The 20,261-nt window shown below is 40.4% G+C and overlaps 1 protein-coding gene and 1 long non-coding RNA gene across 5 annotated transcripts in view; one reads left to right on the top strand and one right to left on the bottom strand.

The window, feature by feature from the left end:
- CREB5 (cAMP responsive element binding protein 5) overlaps nt 1-20,261 on the top strand; it is a 174,602-nt gene that overhangs the window by 129,598 nt on the left and 24,743 nt on the right. The window lies entirely within an intron of this gene.
- Nucleotides 14,801-19,356, bottom strand: LOC108507825. Its single transcript, XR_001878274.1, has 3 exons — nt 19,291-19,356; nt 17,796-17,943; nt 14,801-14,988 (listed from the first exon to the last, which is right to left on the bottom strand). It is a non-coding gene; the product is annotated as an uncharacterized LOC108507825 (long non-coding RNA).

Below are 20,261 nucleotides of genomic sequence, written 5' to 3'. Positions count from 1 at the left end.
ATGGGCTTCAATGAGTAAACGCAAGATATGTTCCCCCTCCTTTTCCTCCCTCCTACGCAGAACTTCTGGGTTTGTTTTGACTTTATTTGTGGAAAATGTGTTTTGAACAACAAACATACCTCCTCAGGAGAAGTTTATTTCAAGGGTGATTTCCTATACCAGCTTTCCTTGTCTTTGTTATCGTTTTGCATTATGGCGAGCTGTTAATTACTAGAACAGTTCAGATATTTCCCCAAGGGATTCAACTAAGCGTCGGTAATAGTTCCAATGCTCTTTGTCATGAATTGGCATTAACTTTGTTAATAAAAGCTACTGTATTATTTTGGCTGTGTGAAGCATTAAAGCATGTCAGCCTGCCTGCAGGTATGCCAAGACACAGCAGCAAATCAGGTCATGTCATGCAGGTTAACGTCAGGTTAGATTTTACGGCACGTATGTCTACTTAAAATGGCACAGGCCTCCAGACAGTGTAATTTGGGGTACTAGGACATGGAACTTGTCACTGCCAGGCCTAAGGGTTGAAGCCAGCTGAGCTATAAAGACTGTGTCTCTTGTCACCAGGTATTAGCTGTCTTGTTCAGCTTGGTCTGAACTCCTTCTGTAAAGCTGTAATCACTTCCAGGGGGTAATTCAGCCCAGAGGCATGGGATGGTTTGTCCTGTGCAGAAATAATCTAAATATGTATTCTAGACTACTGAGCCTAATTTTAGACTAATTCTGATCTCGATGAGCTCTCTCTAACTGCTGTTCACTCCCATTTAAAATCCATTTTGTTCCAGTATACTTTTTTTTTTTTGGTATCTTTCCCAGAAATATGAGGAGGGCATTGTCACCTTCTGAGCATGGACTACATCCCTCTGCCTGCCTATCCATAGACCTCTGCCCTAAGAGGAAACTGCATTAGTCGCTCTTTTAGTGAAGAAACATGAAAGACTTGAGATTTCTTAATGACTTTTGGATTTAGCCTGGGTCAGTTATTTTCAGAGGAGAGCTTAGAAAAGGTGGGAAACAGAAACTTATGCAGGTGTCACCAGCAGTTTAATTTGGTTTTCAACCAGAGTTGTCTGGGTCAATTAACTTCACACAGTTCTGCATACACCAGTTCAAACTGTTCCCTTATAAAGCATTCTGTAAATAGTATTTCCAACACAATAGAGCTTAAGTATATTTGCAAAGCTACTGAATAAATACACAATACCAAATAGAAATCAAATTACAGGGGCTGATGTCTTTCTAAAATGCTTAGTAATGGAGGTATTACAGGCAAGTGAGATACACCCCCTCCAAATCACAGAGATATAATTAATTAATGTCTACATTGCAAAACAAAGGAAAGTATTTTGACAACAGTTACTTGGAACAATTAGAAATTGTTCTTTCTTTTAGCCCCAAAAGGCAAAAACAAGAATGTAACTAGAATACATTGCCCTTTTTTCCCCTATTGTTTCTTTCTGATCAAGTCTTAGTGCTCACATATTGAGTAACTGGGAGAGAAGCCAAAAATATTCCCTTTACAAGTGATTTTAAACTATGCATGAGGTGTGTTTTTTCCTTCTGTTTCATGGAAACATCTCTGTTGTTGGCAAAAGGTTTAAGTTAGGAAAGTTGGTCTATAACTCTGCGTTGCCAAGGTTTCAAGACCAGGCCTAGATGGTCCATAAAACTATTTCCTCTTAAACAAGAGTTTCGCCTTATTGAAAACAGAGACCATGGTCATCCCATGCCTTTCCCTGATTGCTAACTCTCCCTTCTGGGGATGCACAGATGGTGGGAGGTTCAGCAGCCCTGCGTCTGCCCCTTCCTCTTGCTGGAGCTCCGGGACCTCTGTGAGGTTAGTGCTGGGCTCTGGTTTGAGGGCAGTGGTGGGGTGATGCAGAGGTGGAGAGGGGCGTTCCTGCACTTGGGATCCTGCTGGTGTTATTGGGGATACTTAGGGAGGCCTTGAAGCAGTGGGCGTCTCCTGTATCTGCTGTTGTGCAGTCATGATGGGGACTGTGCCAAGGGCAGTGTGCTTTTGGGGAGGGAGCTGCTAGAAGAGCTGATGGAGGACAAATCTGTCATGGCCCTTCCCTTCAAATCTGCTCAGGCAGGAGCATTCATACCTCAGGCCTCCCCTGGGGGAGGAGATTCAAGGGAGAATCAAACAAGGGAGGTGAAAGTCTGCAAGTAATGGGGCGTCAACCAAGTGGGATTTGGCCTCTGGCTCCAGTTGGCAGGTCCCTGAAATCATATTCTGAGAACTGACTGCACGCCCTGGCTGGAGCATTGCTCGCTCCTCACTGCCGGACAGACAGACAGTAGTGCCCTGACTCACAGCCAGCTCACAGGCAGCCAGCACCCGCCTTGCTCCTCTCTACCCCCACGCATCTCAATAGAGGTGCAGGTTTATGAGATGATAAAGCTGCTTGGTTTGAGCCATCCCTCATCAGAGCAGTCAGTGCTGTACGACCTAAGTCTCTGCTGGGGGCTGAACCTCTGCTTTTCTTCTCAATCCCAAATTACTTTATTTTCCAAAAATGTTTTTGCAAAGTTGTAATTGCCAGAGCTGAATAAACCTCTACTGATTATTGCTTTGACTAATTCAGCCCAAATAATATGCATGCTTAAATGAAGAAGGCTTAGTTTATATAGGAGCCAAAATGGTAAATAGGGCATTTGGATGTTTATTTCACAAACTATCTATAATAGAAGTACAGATAGTCAGAGACTAATCCAGGAGAATGCAGTTAACCCAGGAACAGAATTCGATTTAAGATTACTCTTGTGTCTGTTTCAAAACTACCTGGGAGAGTTTGTTGAGCACTTAATTGAAAGCAACCTTCTCATGGGTATTTATCCTGATGCTGACGGATTGACTTACCAACACACGGGATATAGGTCAAGGTTGCTGAGTGCATTTGTGTCTTGTATTTGAACTTCTCAGGTATACAGGAGTCAATTACACCCACACTAGCATATGTGAAAACAAAATTTGGTCTCACCCTGGTTTTGTATGCTTGCAGCCTTGCTGCAATTCTTCTGGATTTGTTCTACCATACATAAAATTCAGATCATATTTGTGATATGAACTGAGGTGAAAATATCACTGCTTGCTTTATTTTGAGGGGGAGGAGGAGAGAGGCTGATGCATATTGGGCTTGATACAGACTGAAATCCAGTGATTTTTTTTCCTCTCTAATTTATATGACAGAAATACAAAAAATGTCTGTTACCGTCTTTTTTTTTTTTTTTTTTTTTTTTATTTGTCAGCTGTTGGGAAAATTTTGATACTTACAAGAGTAGACAAAATGAATCAGGGTAGACAATGTATAGTAGTACAGACTTGTGTGCTTGTGAACACAAGCAAGTTGTAACTGACCAAAGTAGTTGCCATGTCCTCCTCCTTAGTCATCTCACTGCTGTAGAGCTGGACACACCTTCTGACTTGATGCATTTCAGGTGCAGATGTCCCAGGCATGATGGGATGAAAGAGATGTCAGAAACTTGGTGGGATTAGTCACTGCCTGGATGTGCTTGTTTGTGCCTTGCATAGGCTACAAAGGATGATTAGGTGACAGTGTTGAACAAATTTTCTTCTTGTGGAAGTAAAGTAAGAAAAATACTTTTTTTTTAATGGGATTACTGCTGAATAAAATAGCCCAAACAGGTACATTTTACATATGTGCAATCTAATTGTTAATACTGAAGATGTCTGTGGAGATGATGATTCCTGTTGGAGTCTAGTTTATCAGTACAGTGTGCTTGCACAGTCATTTTCATTGGAGTTCCAGGAATTTCATAAGTCTCTGAGTTCAGAGAGAGTGAATGGTGTACATTCATATAAAAACCTTTACATTTTGTTTGTTGGTCTATATATGCGTGTCTATATAGGCAAGTATGCATCCTTAAGAGTCATTGTCTCTGTCGAAAGTCTTAGCAGTAATTCTGCTATTACCTCTCAGCACCTCAGAAAGGTCATGTAAAAAAAATAGTACATACATATTTAAAATAATATGTTTCACATGTTTTTTCACTTTGTCCATTCCCATGAAGGTTGGAAGCAAAATTAGAGTTGATTTCAGTGGGAACAAAGTCAAGTTTATAGTGTGGAGTTCAGACCCAAATTTCACTTCCTGTTAATATGAAGAGCAGTTCAAAGTGGTAGATTATAAAGTCTTTACCTACCATATTACTCCCTATTTTCTTTGATACTTTTGTCATTTAATAAAAAAGTCTTTCATGCTTTACCTTAGAGTAATTGGAGACTGGAGATCTATAATGCTCCTGCTATTGCTACATTTCAGTTGTCACCTAGGAATTTATATCTATACTTATGATAATGAGATTTAGTGGGGTCATTTACACTCTGTGAGCATTACATAAATCACCATTACCCATTTGTATCATGTGGCTTTTACCTTTTCTATTGTAGATAAATATTTTATACATTTTTTTACTATTCATATTCTCTTTATAAAATTCAGCATATACTATTCATTTAGACAATGACAACTGGAGATAATGTCAGGTCCAGTATTAGTCATTGGAGTGTGGTATGGGGTTGCTAAATCAACAAAAAGCTAAAAGTGTAGATTGTCTTTCAGTGCTCCATTTATTGTTTTCAGATGTTAAAAAGGCTCTTGCCATACTACAAGCAATGGTTATAACCACTTGCTATCACTAGAGACAGTTAAAGCAATTGTGTTGTCAAAATTACATTTTAAAAATCAAAACAATATAGCAAGTTGCAGTGTGATCGTTCCCTGAATGTCTTTGATAAATATCCATTTCAATACTCTTAATTATGTTCCTCCTTTTAAATTTTTCTTTTTTCCTTCAAATATAAGTGATGAAAAGCTCTCTTTTCCTACCTAAATGAATTCAGAAAGTCCCTTTTAAGCTCATAACCATATCTTCTATAATTCTGATTTTAGTAAAGCAAGTGGGTAAACTGTTTGAATCTTACACCAATTTCATTTTATGCCTTTGTCTTTCTTGGCCTGGGATCTAATTTCTAGTTGAGCTGTACTTCATTACCATTTGCCCAGACACTGTGGCACACAGGAGCACTAATTTTTATTGGGGTGGTGTAGACTCACACAGGCAAACGTATGCTAGCAGAGGAGATGAGAAACCACTGCCTCTCTAGTCCTGTTCTGCATTCTTCCCTGATTTGAGCAAACTTAATCATTGCCTTCGCGTTCCCAGCTCTAGACAAAGGGGTTGACTTCGGAAAACCAGACTGCACCAGGGGCAGTGGGGGCAGCACATGTGCAGAGAATTGACCAGAGAATCAGAAGGAAAGGCATGCACTGACAGACATTCAAGGGATCTGAAACTCCTGATTGCATTGTATTTTGACAATAGTCCTATTAAAAGCGAATCATTTTGTGTATTATTCTTCTTACTCATTCACCTCATATAACAGGCTTGGTCCAAGCACTGCTGAAGTCTTTCCACTGACTTTACTGGAAGTGGGATCAGGTCCTCAATGCCACATTAGCTGGGTGCTTTCATAGCCAGTTGTAAAGCTGTTGTTCCATTCCACACAGCCTAGAACAAAAATACTGAAAACTCAGCCTTCAGTAGCTGGGTTCTTTCTGCCTTCTTTAGCTTGGCTCTTTTGACCAACAGAGGTACAGTAATATTACTGATAACAAAGAAATGTGTCCTTATAATGATCCAATTGTTTGAGTTGTGCCAGGGGAGGTTTAGATTAGATATACTGGAAAATTTTTATCATGGAAAGGGTTGTAAAGCACTGGAACAGACTGCCCAGGGAAGTGGTGGAGTTAGCATCCCTGGAAGTGTTCAAAAGACGTGTGAATATGGCTCTTGAGGACATGATTTAATGGTGAACATGGTGCTGCTGCTACACTGATGGTTGGACTTGATCTTAAAGGTCTTTTCCAACCTTGAGGATTCTATGATTCCATTATAAAGTATGAAAATACTCTAATGGCATTCAGAAAGGAAATGGGTACTTTCTGACTATGTCCTGCTTTGAGCTTTGTAGCCAAAAATCAAAAAAGGCTTCGGATGAACCCTCTCAGACTTTGAAAATGCCACACTGAAATAAGTCTACTTATCTATCTATCTATATATATCTGAAATTATCTATTTGGAAATATTAAAAAATAGTTGTTAAGTTGAAGTGGTTCAAATGTCTACAAAATAAAGGTATCACATCCAAGAATTAAACCCTATAAATGAAAATTGATGTACACTTTAGTAGTATCTCTCTGAGACATCTCCACATGTAATATCTTTCCCTGAATGTATCTCTTTCCCTTTACAAAATTGGGCCAATGAATTTTGCCAATTAAATGCTAAATTTACTAGCTGGTGTTTGCTGAATCTGGCCCTTATTAAATGTCCAGACAAGCTTGTTGTAGTTTATTTTGTAGGACGCCTGGTTAGAACATTAAATACAACAAGGAAAAATAAACTTAAAAGTAAAATGGTTCAACCCTTGCCCTACTGGGAATTTTTTTTTTTCCTTGATTGAGTGGAAGCAGAAACAGATCGCTGTTTCCAAGTGAATTATCCCAAATTTTAATATTAGATAAAATAATTTTTGCAAGGATAAATCTTACCAAGAAATGCTAATTTGTTTGTTTGTTTGTTTTTGTGATTCTGGTACACATGGAGTGATTAGATTAGTTTCTACAAAAGGGAAGATTTTGAACCAACACCATTTGCGACTAAAAGATACCTTGTAGTATCACTCAGTAAAAGTTCTGTGTCTTTTAATTTTTGCACATTATGATCAATATTTTCCCTCTGAGATTCTAACTGTAATTATTTTTAAAAGATAAAATTGCAGCCTCTAAAAGATAATATTGCATGTGAGACTGTGCCAGCCCATGACAGGCTTTGCCTCTGCCACTGAAAGAAAAAAAAGCTGTGTCTTCATTATTTTTTTTCTCTTTTTCTCGTGGTCTGATGTCCTCAGCAAATTTTAAACTTATCATCAGAGTCAGCAGTGAGCTTCTTTATTTCTTAAGCAGTCTAGCAGAAATTTCCACATTAATTTTAATTACTCACAGGTTTTTAACAATCTGAGATCAGTGAAAGTCAGTGTTTCCCCCAATTACTACACAGCAACAGTGATAATATCATTATAATTCCCAAGCTTAGCATTTCTCTGCATTAGACTGAAGGGAAATGGATTGTCTAAGGTGCCGTGGCATATTAAATAGGGATTTTAATGGTGATAGGTCTGTAATACCAGGCCTGTAGTCAAATTTTTTGAGAATTGCTCAGGAATGTGTAGTTATTATAAACTTCATATGCAGTAGTACACTCAGCAGGCTGTGATGTGCTCAGTACTGAGACTTTGGTACATTGTGTACAGAGATTTGCAATACCCCAAAGCAAAAGCTGTCAGAGCGGTTGCGGAGAAGGGTTGCCTGCTCTGTCACCCCCTCCCATTCCCGGTTTGGATTATGATCCTTGGGACATGTTTGGTTTAAGCTGTTTTGAAGTGGCAAGTTTTGTTAAATTACTGCTCCATCCAGCCCTAATCAACATCATCTGTCAGCCACCGTCCTGCCAGGCTGTTCATGTCTTCCCTTTCCTAATCTTCCTGATATTTTTAAAGCTTTGCTTACAGTTGCAGACACTTTCCCGTGATATTGAGCAAATTGGGTGAAATGTTCCATGGTTTTGATTAGGGAAAATCCCCAAAACTAAAGACTCCTTTCTATCAAGAAGTGGGTTTCTGAGAGACATTCTGCTGAAAACAAAATATTTCCCACCTGATGTGAAATGAAAATGGGTGCATTGATAACAATGCTGGGCTTTTCTGTGCATGCATCCCTTCTGCATCACCAGGACCAAAGTAGAATCCTCAGCTGGTCACCCTTGTGACTCTCTTGGTAAAGCTCAAATCTGTTGGTGCCTCAGCTCAGGAGTTGCTGGAGAAGGCAGAGTGGGTATGCAAATGTTTAGTAATGTAATTATTACGTATCAGTATTGTCATAGTGCCTGAAGAGCCCAATATATTGTTCAGAGAATCTGTGGGCGGACGCTGAAGTAATAGGAAATTACAATGACTGTGGGTGGTAGAACTGAAACCCAGAGGTAAAAATACCATAAAATGGGAGATATTCATACTGGCAGTATGAACCAGGAACATAAACCTTTACTAAAGTATCCCCCGAGTGTTTCTGTAGAGCAGTGTTTCTTCATATTTTTAGAAGTGGAGAGGCCTCTCACTTCTATGAACAAACTCTGTACGTAATGTTGCATCCCACTGTTGGAAGGCAGTGGTGTGATAGATGAGATATGCAGCACTTGTTGTAAACTGAATATTATTTTGTGAAATCATAATTTTGCTGCTTTAATTACAAACATGTTAATTAGACTATTAACAATAATAGGGCACTGACTCCCAGCTACAGCCTGCCTTCAGATGCTTACCTCCCAGCTGCACAGGAACAAGTGCATGTGTTTCCACACATTTCAAGGATTAACTTCTGATGTCTTGTAGACCACTAGTTGCATAACACTGATACTGGGTCTTATCCTAGAGGCATCTGGCGTTTACTTTTTACACATGGGTAAATTGCAGTCTTCATTGCTCAGCTGGTGGGATGTTGAATTTTACATGGGTCCAAACGACTACATGAGATGCAGAGAGTTAGACGTGTTGTATTTCAATGTCAAAGCGTTTAGTGAGTTTTATACTAAAACCCTTTGAGGTACAAAGTTGTAGCTTCTTAGAGAGAAAATCAAATCCTTTCAGTAACTTCAAACTTCAAAAAAGGGAGATATTTGCAGGTGTAATTTTAAGGATGTGCAATATGAATCAGGTTGGATTTTCATCTGGATCTCTCTTTTCACATGACTGTTGTAGGTAAATTCTTATGGTACTTCAGTGGTTGTAAGTGACCCAGGCTTCTGTTTGAAAGAAGAAAGGAAAAAGTGCTTTCCACCAGTGCATTTCTGCCACCCCTCACCTACCGCGCAATGCTGGGTGACTGGTTTTTGCTAAAATAGAAAGCAGCATGCCAGCTGGATATCTTCCTGCGGTAGCTAGGTTTTCCTTGGAGGTTTCCCATCTCTATACTAACTAGGCTTGACTATGCTTGGCTTATGAGCTTTTGCAAGCATCCTTGCCAAGGTGGGATGACTGTAGGCAAAATAAGTGCAGCAGGGAGACAGAGGCAAATAAGTAGGAGTGATCAAAGTCTAGAGATTTGCTGGCAGACATGCTTCCTTCCTACGCTCTACAGCCAGTGGGTCCAGTGCTTTCCCCTTCTCCTACGTATGAATCAACACATCCAAGCAAGCCGTGCCAAAGCAGGGGGTGGGTAGGAGACAGCCTTAGCACTGTATGACAGCTGTTGTTTTGCCAATATACTCAGTAGGAAATTCAGAACAAAATTTGCCTTTTGGACCATGAGTCTCATTAAAGTTCACCAATGACACTGGAAAAGAGCGGAATTAAAAGGTTTGCTGGGTTTTTTTTTGTTTTGTCTTTTTTTTTGGCGTGTTTTTTTGTTTGTTTAATGGTGTTACAATAAAAGACACCATGTAGAGATTATAAAAGGCTGTTTTTAAGGTTTGGTGAAGTTGTCTGCTGCCAGTCCTAGGGAGATGCTAGAGGTGGTAAAAAAGTGAGTTTGAGAGCAAGAAACATTTATTACTGCATGGCAGAAAGTGCTTCCTGTTGAACTGACAGATTGGCAGAGATGCTGAACCCAATTTTCTTTAGTTTCTTCACTGGGGTTTTACAAGAGATAACTGATGTGAGCCAATAGATATAGAGTGGTGTTTCTATTCTCTTAGAGCTTCCTTATTCTTGGTCTTCTCTTCTAAATTCAGTAAAAATATGTAGATGTGCAGTATGTATTTTACAGGCATGTAAAAATGCATGTAAAATGTAAAAATGTATGTAAAAATGTAAAAATGCTATGTATTTTTAAGGTTTTTCTTTTGTGGCAAAGATCTTAAAAAACAAAGTGAACCCAAAACATAGAAGAAAAGCTTTTAGCTGGCACTGCATGAAATGTTGTAGTACCAACTGCAGATTTACTGGGCCATTAGAGTTTGATTTATACTTTCACATATGGCTTTGAGTGGGTTGGTCACAGCTTTTTGGTGGCTTATTTTCCATATTTTGTAACTTTGGTTAATCACTTCACTCGCTGAAGTCCCTGTGCCCAACAGCAGAGTCCTACCCTTGATGGGTGGCACATTCGTATTTCTTCAAGCACGGAGCTCCTCCACAGTGTTAGATCCCCGCCTTCTCCCTCCAGTTCCAGTAATGTCTTTTCCTTGCTAGGCTGGAGGAGGAGGAGATCCTGTGCCAACTCTTTGAGCTCTCACTCAGCTGCTGCCTTCACAACTATAAATGTTACCAAGCGCCCCCGTTGTTTTCATTCTCCATCCGTATACTCTATACTCGCTTGGAAATGAACCTTGTGGAAATTTTGGTTTTGTGAAGAACCTCGCAGATATTTCCACTTGAAATGCCATGGTAGCAATAACACACTGTGCTTGCAGTTTGTTGTCCACCTAGTGACCTTGAACTGCTTTGCATTGGCTGCAGAGTGAGACTCTGAGGTGGTGGGAGCTGTGCCCAAGGACCTGAGAGGGGCTGAATAAGGGCACACAGGAGGATTTTACAGGTGGGCAAATGAGAGGGAGTGCAATGAAAAAGGCACACACACGGGTGTACAGTCTTTAGTCCAGTTAGTAAAAGCATGAAGGGTAAGATTCACGTCAACTACTGTCAGACACATATGCGGCAATTAGCCTCTGTAATCTCTGTGCACAATCACTGACAGTGCAAATTTAACAAAACATTCTCCTCCACTGTCCTAAATACTGCAATCATTATTTGCAATCTCATCCCTCACTGTCCTTCTGCTAATGCAAAACCACATCATAGCAATGTGCAAGGTGACCTGCAAAATAAACTCTGTGTCACACCACTAGAGTGAACAGTGGAATTTCTGGGATGCTTGCTGGCACTTCGTACTGGGCTTGGGCTTGCATGGGTCACCTGTACTGGAGAACCATAACCTAGATGAAAAAGTGGGCTTTGGTGGCATACAGGGGCATACATAATTCTGTTCAGTTTACCACACCTCATGTATATAGTCTGTAGAATTCAGAGTAATGCACACAGGCATAGCTTTGTGAAATAAGCACAATTATGCTCAAACTCTGTGGACTACATAAAACCTCTTACACAGATTACTTGTGTTATCTAGTTCATTTCTGGGGTTTTTTTGTTCAGCATACTGCTTTAGCACAGTATTTTGAGGAAGAAGTTGAATTAGGGGAAGATAAAAGGCATTCTGTGGTTTCTTTTTAATTGGAGACTGGAGGCAAAGTGCCTCCAGATAATTTCTCAAAGAAAAGTCATTGTCTTCTCCCACTCTTGTCATTAATCTCTAAAATTATTGCACAATTTTTGTTTAATGTGTTAAGATTTCTTAATACGTTAAGACAATGTGGAAAGACAAATTTGAACAGGAGAGAGCATGTTTCTTTGAATGCATGATTTTTAAGTCTTTGTCTGAAGTCTTCATCCATCTTGCCAGGTGTTTTGCAGTTAAAAACTTCATGAAACTCAGTACGATTAAAAATACATATTTTTATAATGGCAATTCATCAAAAGAATTGGTAATTGATACAAATACTGAGAGTGATGGTCATTCAGATTTTGCTGAGGTGTAGATTGCTTGTGCTGAAGCTGTGTTAACATCATTGAAAACAGAGATTCCCAGCATATGGCTCATGTTATATTTGCTGTTTCACAGTTTTTTATGTGATACAAAGGACTTGATACATTCACAGTAGTGAATGTCAATGTATTCTAGTGCGAGGTGTGCTTAAATGTAATAACATACCTAAATGTATTGTAGTACGTGTATATTTTGCACAATGTATTGCACAATAGCCATTATATTGTTTCCACAAACAAAAATTTGGGTTCCCTCAGTCTAAATTTCTGATTCTGTAATTTAGTGTGATGTTGCATTAGTGAAGCCTTTTTTCATCAAGCAGAATCAACAGACCTAAGTTTGAAGTATGCTGTGAATCTATGGAGTCCTCACACAAGCTTTTTTGTGTGGTTTGACCCTCATTTTAGTGTGGAATAACTCACTTGGATAGTCTCAGTGAAGGACTCTCTGATTTCCAGTAAGAGGGTCACCAGCAAACTGTTATTTTCCATTTTAGTTCTGGTGTCACAGCCCAAGCAGTCTTATGGTTCTTGTCAGTACATCACTTTGAAATTTAGTAAGTCAGTGCAGGTGTATTTGTTGACAATCTGATGTTGAGCACTACATCAGAAACAGCAGCTAATTGAATGTGACAATGGCATTATTTGCAAAAAGAGTTACTCTGGATTTCTCCCCCTCTCGCAGATCACTCTCACTCCCTGGGTTGTTCTATATCCAGCTCAGAAGGACATGTTTATAAGACTTGTTATTCTGACTCACTGATTTTAACAGTATTACACAACTATTTTTCTGTCAGTCATGGGATAATATTGCCCAAACCATCTTTTCCTATGCATTTGCTGGTTTTGGTGGATGTTCTACTAATCAGCAAGGTGTGAAGTATTGAACGGGTATCAAAACACAGCCCCTGGTGCTGCAGAGGGTTACTTAAGCAACACTCTATAATTTAGATGCTCAGTAATCAACTTGGGGCATTGCGACAGTTTGAGTTGTTTTTGTTAAGAGATGAAATTATGGGTGTAACTAGCTGGCAGTCTTCAAACAGACTTTTGCAAGCTGTTTACTCAGCTGTCCCACGGCAACAACTGCATACGTGAAGTGAATTCTTCCAATATCTCGGCTGTGGTATATTTAATTTATCCTATTTTGCCACAGCGTGAGAGAAACAAATCTTGAAGAAAGTAGGACTCATGTCAGACACTGCACTGCAGAGGCTGTGACACTGACTGTGAAGTTTGACATTGTGGGTGAAGATTTTTTTAATTCAAAGGATATTCTTACTTATTTTCCACTAATTTAAACCTCCAGAATCAAAAGGAGGAAGAGACCAAAGAAAAACAAATCACAGGATGTCTAGTATATAGACTAAAGATGAGTTTTATTCCTAAATCAACATGGCTAGTAATAATAATAAAGCCTTCTGGAAGCAGCTACTGAGATTTATCTAATTCTAGTTTAAACTAGTATACATCTAATTTAAGTGGACAGTATTTGGTCCACCCAAGCATGTACTAGTTTATGAAACACTTCTAAGATAAATCATTATTTCCTTTTGTGGGAAAATCTTGTCAGATGCAAGTTGCTCTCCGTAAAATCACTTCTTACTCAAAATACAGTGATCTTAAGGTCAGAAAGACACATTCATCTGTGCCTCCATGGTTGTCAGTCAGAAGAAGATAATGGAAAAAATATCCTTTTCTAAGTATGGACTTTGAAGACTGGTGAAATTATATAGGACTCTCCTTTGAAAAAAATAAAAATATTAAATGAGTGAGGTTGTCTCTTAATCTTACTAAAATATTTCAGAATGCTATTGTAACAGGAAAAAGATGCTCACAAAATTGATGGGAAAGAATTAGGAAAAATTTAAAACAACTTGCAAGCAGTTTTAACTGCCACTGTATCCTATTACATTTCCCCTTCCACCTCAAATGCACTATGAAATAAAATAGCATTGCAGTTCTTCAAGCAATTGCAACAGGAAAGGGCTTCTGACAAGAAATAATATTATGGTCTGATTCAGAACTGTGCAGGGCAAAACTGACTGTAATACTTAAATACAGAGCAAACATGAAGCTCTGTTTGCTGTCCTGTGAAGCTCTTCACTAAAACAGTGTATGTGATTTGATGGATGTTGTGGTCTGAGCCATTTCTGAAGCAGGGAGGCAGGAGAGGAGAGGGAGAAGGGAGAAGGGAGAAGGTGAGGCATTTGTAAGGAGTGAGCCCAATCGATCACTCTTGTCAGCTGCTCAGAAAATTAACTACTTTACAATTCACTGGTGTATACAATATATCATATTCCTCAGCTCCAGATTAAAAAGGTGTAGCACCGCTGCAGTTACGGATGAGACTAGCTCACTGTCTTGGGCTTGTGATCAAGTTTATTTGAGCGTGTGGAGCTGGTTTTGAATTTTTTTAAAAAATAACTCAGAAAAATTTTAGAGGGCTGCTTTCAACATTGTTTTTCAAAAGCTGGTAATGTCTAGACTGATTTCTTACACTGCAGAAGACACTGAGTGTCCTTTTCGCTACAAAATGTTCCTTGTGATTCATAGGTCCTGGACACCTGGGTCCCTTAAGACCTGGAGTACTCGAGCCACAGATTTTCATTGTCATCAAGGTGATAAAATGTATAAACCTCAAAAAAAAAGTCTCTGGCTGGCTTCTGACAACTCAAACACAACCATATGCAATGTTAACTGGCAGTGCTGGCATGGACTCAAATGGAGGGACATGTCCAGGTTCTCAGACGACATGCACCAGGAGCCCCTGGGCCAGCCACCATCCAGCCGGGAGGGAAGGGCAGAGGAGGGGGGATGCCTGCCTGCCTGCCTGCCCTGCCCTGCCCACCTGTCTGCCACACTTTGTCTGCTAGCACTGGCTCTACAGAAAAAAACAAATAAGCAGCAAAAGATATGGACTCCTTAGCTTTACTTTTCTTTGTGAACAATTTATGAACTGCTTTTTGATGGCTGAACAGTCATTTATAAACCAAGGAGAGATGAGACACAAACAAAATGAGAAGAAAAAGAAATCAAATAGCCAGCCACTCAAATTCAGAATAACTGTCCTGCCAGGTGATGATGGAGTTGCTTCAGGCTTCCTCTTTGAAGGTGCATAGCTTGCTGTACTGGCCAGTGAAGGACTGAATTTATTAGCTGCTGAGGGACCAGGGGTACCTCATTTAGAAGAGATAAAGTGGCATTCACAGGGAAAAGTTGTGAGAGAGAACTTTTCTGTCCCAAGAAAAGAAACTCCTTTATTGAGTCCGTCTTGGTCAGAGCTTTGAGGTAGCACAACTGCTGAGCTAAGAAGGAAAGGATATCAGAGAAAAGAATTATTTCGTAAACTGTAGAGCAAAGTACATCGCTACATACATGCCCATGGTTCTACCTACAACTCTATGTATGCGATCTATTTATCTGAATAATTAGGTCTTTGAGAAGAATTATACATTCACTAATTTGTTAGATGAGTTTTATCATTAGATTTTTGTTTGCATGACATTAACTGCCCAAAGCAACCACATAGTTAAAGCTTTTATATATATATATATATATATATATGTATAGGTTTTTTTATTGTCTGTTCCTAGATGTAAGTAGAGTTATTGCCTCTAATAAAGCATAAGAAGGTAGACCTTTATTGCATCCTGGGGACTCACAATGCCATCAGCAGGAAAGAGTGAAAAGGAGCAGTACTGTTCCCTGTTTGTAAGCAAGTCAGCTCTTAGACTGTGGTTCTGGCTCTGCCACTAATGTTTTCTCTGATACTGGGGCAATCTAAGAGTTTTAGTTCACTGATTTGTAAAGTGGGTCTTCCACCACATTTAGTAACATTGCTTTCATCTTTAAAGCAGTGTGAGGTGCAGCAACATGGATCTATGCAGAGAGGCCTGGCAAGTTTGGTCTGATGTTTGCAAAATGCTTTGGGATTCCTGGAAAGCAAGAAGGCTTGTTGTTCAATCACAGCAGATTGTGTCACCGATTCCCAGGCCAGTTGCCTCATAGACCTGAATGAACCAACCAACAGCTCAGAATATAAAATATTTTAAGTAGCATGAAATTGTGCCTGCTACTGGGGAACACTGATAAAGCTTCCAGCAAAGCCAGACTCTGTGATTGCTGGCTCCCTTCTGCCTGCTCCTATATGAAGTGGTGGTAACCCTCTCCTAGGTTAGGTCTTTGCTAGATGGGTCTTTATTTTCCTTTGGTGTCTTCCTGATGTTTGAGTGAGCAATATGACTACATGTGAGTTTATTGAAAACCCAGCCTACTGCTGTACTAAATAAAACAAATGCAAGCCCAGAATTGTATAGGATAGCTTTGCATTTAAATGTAATAGTTTAATTTCACATTATGCTGCTATACATAGCAGATTTTCAGCAATGTGACAATAAATGCTTGTTTCTCTTCTTTTTCTGCTGTTGGCAATGTAATACCTGTAAACTTATGGTTTATTTTCTTTGGGGCAGTTGCTTATATCTATGATGGCAAGGAGTAAAACATATTGAAACAGTCATGGTTACAATATTTATAGATTCTGAATGCATACTAAATTGGAAGCAAAGGATAAGCAGAATTACATTTGTTTTGTAACACTGTACAGTTAAAGGCCAGAACCATTCCTGCCAACGCATCTGCAAATGTTTTAGCTCATAGCTGAGAGTCAGAGCAACGTTGCTAAACATGGGTGGATGGTATAGTACAGCCTGAGTGTCACCCGCTGAACGAGTAACCCCACAGAGAATCTGGCGGGAGTAATTAATGAATCCATTTGGAAAAGTCAGTGCCCTTCAATTAGCCTGAATGTAGCAAAGCAGATGGGATCCCATCCTCCAGGGAGAAAATTGAGAAAGATCCTAAGAAATACTGCACTGGACTGATTTATCTGGATAATTATAAGCCTCATTTGCACAAAACTGTTCAATATGGTTGCAGTGAGAAAATTAAGAATTTATAAAATGTTGATAGGTGGTCTAAACTATCAGTGGTAGTGGAATCATCTGTCCAGCTTTGATTAAAGGCTGCTTTGAGCTTATTTGCAGTAGAAACATTCGCTGCCATCCTAATTAGATATGGTGTCCTGCCTTGAACCATCCTGCCAGAATTCAGAAGGCAGAAGAATAAGTCTAAAGAAACTTAAAGAAGAAGAAGAATTAAAATATGCAAATTTTCCTTAAACTTTCAGTGGTGGAGGAGCAAAATGAGAAGAGTAAGAAAAGAGCATTTGAGAGCATTTGTGTCTTAACCTTATCACAAGGAGTCTCATTTTTAAGTTAAAGGACTGCAGGACTTGCCTGTATGAGCAGGAAGCCACACGTGTCTTTTATGAACTAAACTGGAAGCCAGTACAACTATATTGGAACTCTGTTCATGTATGATAGAAAAGGAAGCTGCTTGGCTTATAGAAGCAGCAAGAGAAAAATAAACACTGTTTATGACAGCACTGGAATTGCATAGAAATGATGGTCCTCAGGTTCTAGGGCTGAGGGATTTTTTTGGCTATAGGGAAATCGCACTCCAGCATGATGGACTTTCCACATATTTTATGTTTTCAGAAACACTTCAGGTCAGATAGCTCCATGAAGCATTTTGCACAACATTTTCTGAATTTGAAGCTTCAGCTGTCAGAAGTCTGAGACTTTTTAACAAGTGACAAAGAAAACCCAGAGTCCCACATAGGCAGAACAAAGAAGTGCCCTCATCACTCTTCCAACCCTCCTAACTCAGGGCATTTCTCTGCCATTGGAAGGCCAGTCTTTTCCCCCCCTATTTTCTCCCCCCCCACAAATATCACTTCTTCAAAAATGACAAGTGTTGGTGGGCACCACCCTTCTTGCCTTCTTCTATCCCATCCAGTAGCCCTGTGATATATTAATGTGCTGGTTTGAACACTATTGCCATTGAACTAAAAATTCAAAGTGCGTTCAACTGTTTTAATCAATTAAAAAATTCAACTCTGGGCAGAATGTCAGAAATAACTAATACTTTTAGGGCATGGAACTGGTGGCGGCAAAGCAGTGTGGCTCTGGTTGTAAGCCTGCCTTGAACATTCACTGGTGTGCATAATGTGTGCTGTTAGATTTTTTATTTTAGTTTTTTCTTTTCTTACCTCAGAAGGCCTGAGATAATGCAGTGATGAGTGCACTGGCCGGAACGGTGGGGGTGGGATGTTCTACTCCTAGTCATCCTCTCATCCCGACAGCAGGCGGTCTGAGACTGGCACAGTTTGGCCTGTGACTGCACCTTCTTGCCCTCTGCTGATAAATAAGCAGGCTAATTGAATTAATAAACAGAAAGCTCTTTTCCCTGCCAACTGGAGCACCATCAAAATGTGTGATAAATTATCTGTCAATGCTTTAACTGCAGGGAAAAAATGAAAAAATTAGCTGCCTCAACATTTCCTCTCCAACTCTTCCCTTTCCCCTTCCCCCATCCACCCAAGCGCCCAATTTGGTTTGCCTCCACCCTCCTTGCCCCTTGTCTTTTCTCCTTTGGCAGATCTCCAAAGTAACAGTGAGAGAGTCATTAATTTAGCCAGGCCGCTAATGGGTTATTAAGGCTGTAGGCAGAGGTGGGATGCAGACGTTCCTATAGCTCACTGGGAAAGAGGGACAGAGGCAAGTCTGGGGCAAGACTGCCTGTGTCTCAGCTGCCAGTGCACAGCAATCTCTTACTGTGACCTCCTGTGGCTGAGACAGAAGGCACACGTGAGGGGCAATGAGGGGTGTGATCAAACCAGAAGGGATCCTGTTTAATATTTGCAGCTGTGACACAGGCAGTGTGATCGAGTGCACTCGCAAGTTTGCAGATGGCACCAAGCTGAGTCGCTGAGTCGTGCAGTTGACACACCTGAGGGACAGAATGCCATCTAGGGGAACCAGGACAAGCTTGACAAGTGGGCCCATGGGAACATTATGAGGCTCAACAAGGCCAAGTGCAAGGTCCTGTAACTGGGTTGGGTCAACCCTCAGTATCAGTGCAGGCTGGAGGGTGAAGGGATTGAGAACAGCTCTGCCAAGAAGGACTTGGGGGTACTGGTGAATGAAAAACTGAACATGACTCGGCAATGTGCTCTTGCCACAGCTGTATCCTGGGCTGCATCAAAAGCAGTGTGGCCACAGATCAAGGGAGGTGATTCTGCCCCTCTACTCTGCTCTCATGAGACACCACCTGGAGTGCTGTGTCCAGCTCTGGGGTTCTCAGCACAGGAAAGACATGAGCCTATTGGAGAGGGTCCAGAAAAAGGCCACAGAGATGATGAGAGGCTGGAACACCTCTCCTGTGAAAACAGGCTAAGAAAGATGGGGCTGTTCAGCCTGGAGAAGAGAAGGCTCTGGGCAGACCTTATTGCAGCCTTCCTGTAATTAAAGGGGCCTACAAGAAAGACGAGGACAAACTTTTTAGCAGGGCCTGTTGTGACAGGACAAGGAGTAATGGTTTAAAACTGAAAAAGGGTAGATTTAGACTAGATAGAAAGAAGAAAATTTAAAGAAGATTTTTTACGATGAGAGGGGTGAAACACTAGAAGAGGTTTCCCAGAGAGGAGGTAGATGCCCCATCCCTGGAGATATTCAAGGTCAAGTTGGACTGGGGGTTTGAGCAACCTGATCTGATTTAAGATGTTCTTGCTTGTTGCAGGGAGGTTGGACTAGACAACCATTGAAGGTCCCTTCCAACTCACACTGTTCTATGGTTCTATGATGTCTCATAAGACAAGGCATCAGGAAGCCTTACATTGACTTGTTGGCATGCCAGACAAAAGGGGGAACTTCATCATAACCACTAATGTCACAGAGGTGGATAGTACCTGAGGCTTTTTTGTTTCAAAAGAGTGGAAAATGATGAGACAGAACAGGCCAGTGACTTTCATAATACAGTCAGAACGTCCCTGCCATCATATCTTAAAGTGATGTTCCCTTTTGGAAATAACATATATCTATGTAGAGTCCCTCAACAGCCCTAAGTAACAGGAGACGAGAAAGATTTTGCTGCTTCAGACTCTAAGTAGGAGATAGATAATTGAACTTTCTATGGTATTACTTTGATTTCCAGTGTGCTTGTGTAAGTGCTTATGTGCCTTTGCTGACATGGTTTCTCATCACCACATCTCCTCTGTAAGTTTCCCAGTAAGCAAGATGGAAAAGCTTCCCAGTCCTTCTCTTTCCAAAGCAGCAAGAAATGGGAGGTGCTGTGGAGTCTGAGATGGGAATGAGATCACAGTGTTATGTTCTTGTTCAGAACATGACATTTTTTCTGGTGCATATGTCAAATGAATCAGGCAATGGTGGTGTCAGGAAGATGGATAATGCTGTCTGCAAGGCAGGGAAAGGAGACAGGAAGAGATGTTAAACAAGATGGTATTTATGCCTTTCTCCCTCACTCAGTAGAAATACAAAAGAAATATTAAAAAAAAGGAAGATAAGGTAATAGCAGGAGCAGCCAGATCCCCGTTGTGCTTTTAGGAAGACTCATTCATGCTGTGAAGGACGGTGAGCACAGACCAATAACTGGTGTGCAGGAATTGCCTGTTCCTGGGATGCTGGCAGCTGCTTCTGGTATGTGGGGAGGCATCTGG

This window comes from Lepidothrix coronata, unplaced genomic scaffold (genome assembly GCF_001604755.1).
Source record: "Lepidothrix coronata isolate B3197 unplaced genomic scaffold, Lepidothrix_coronata-1.0 Scaffold270, whole genome shotgun sequence".
Classification (NCBI taxonomy): Eukaryota; Metazoa; Chordata; class Aves; order Passeriformes; family Pipridae; genus Lepidothrix; species Lepidothrix coronata.
Note: the sequence above shows the minus strand (reverse complement) of the source record. Positions and strands in the feature narration are given on the sequence as shown.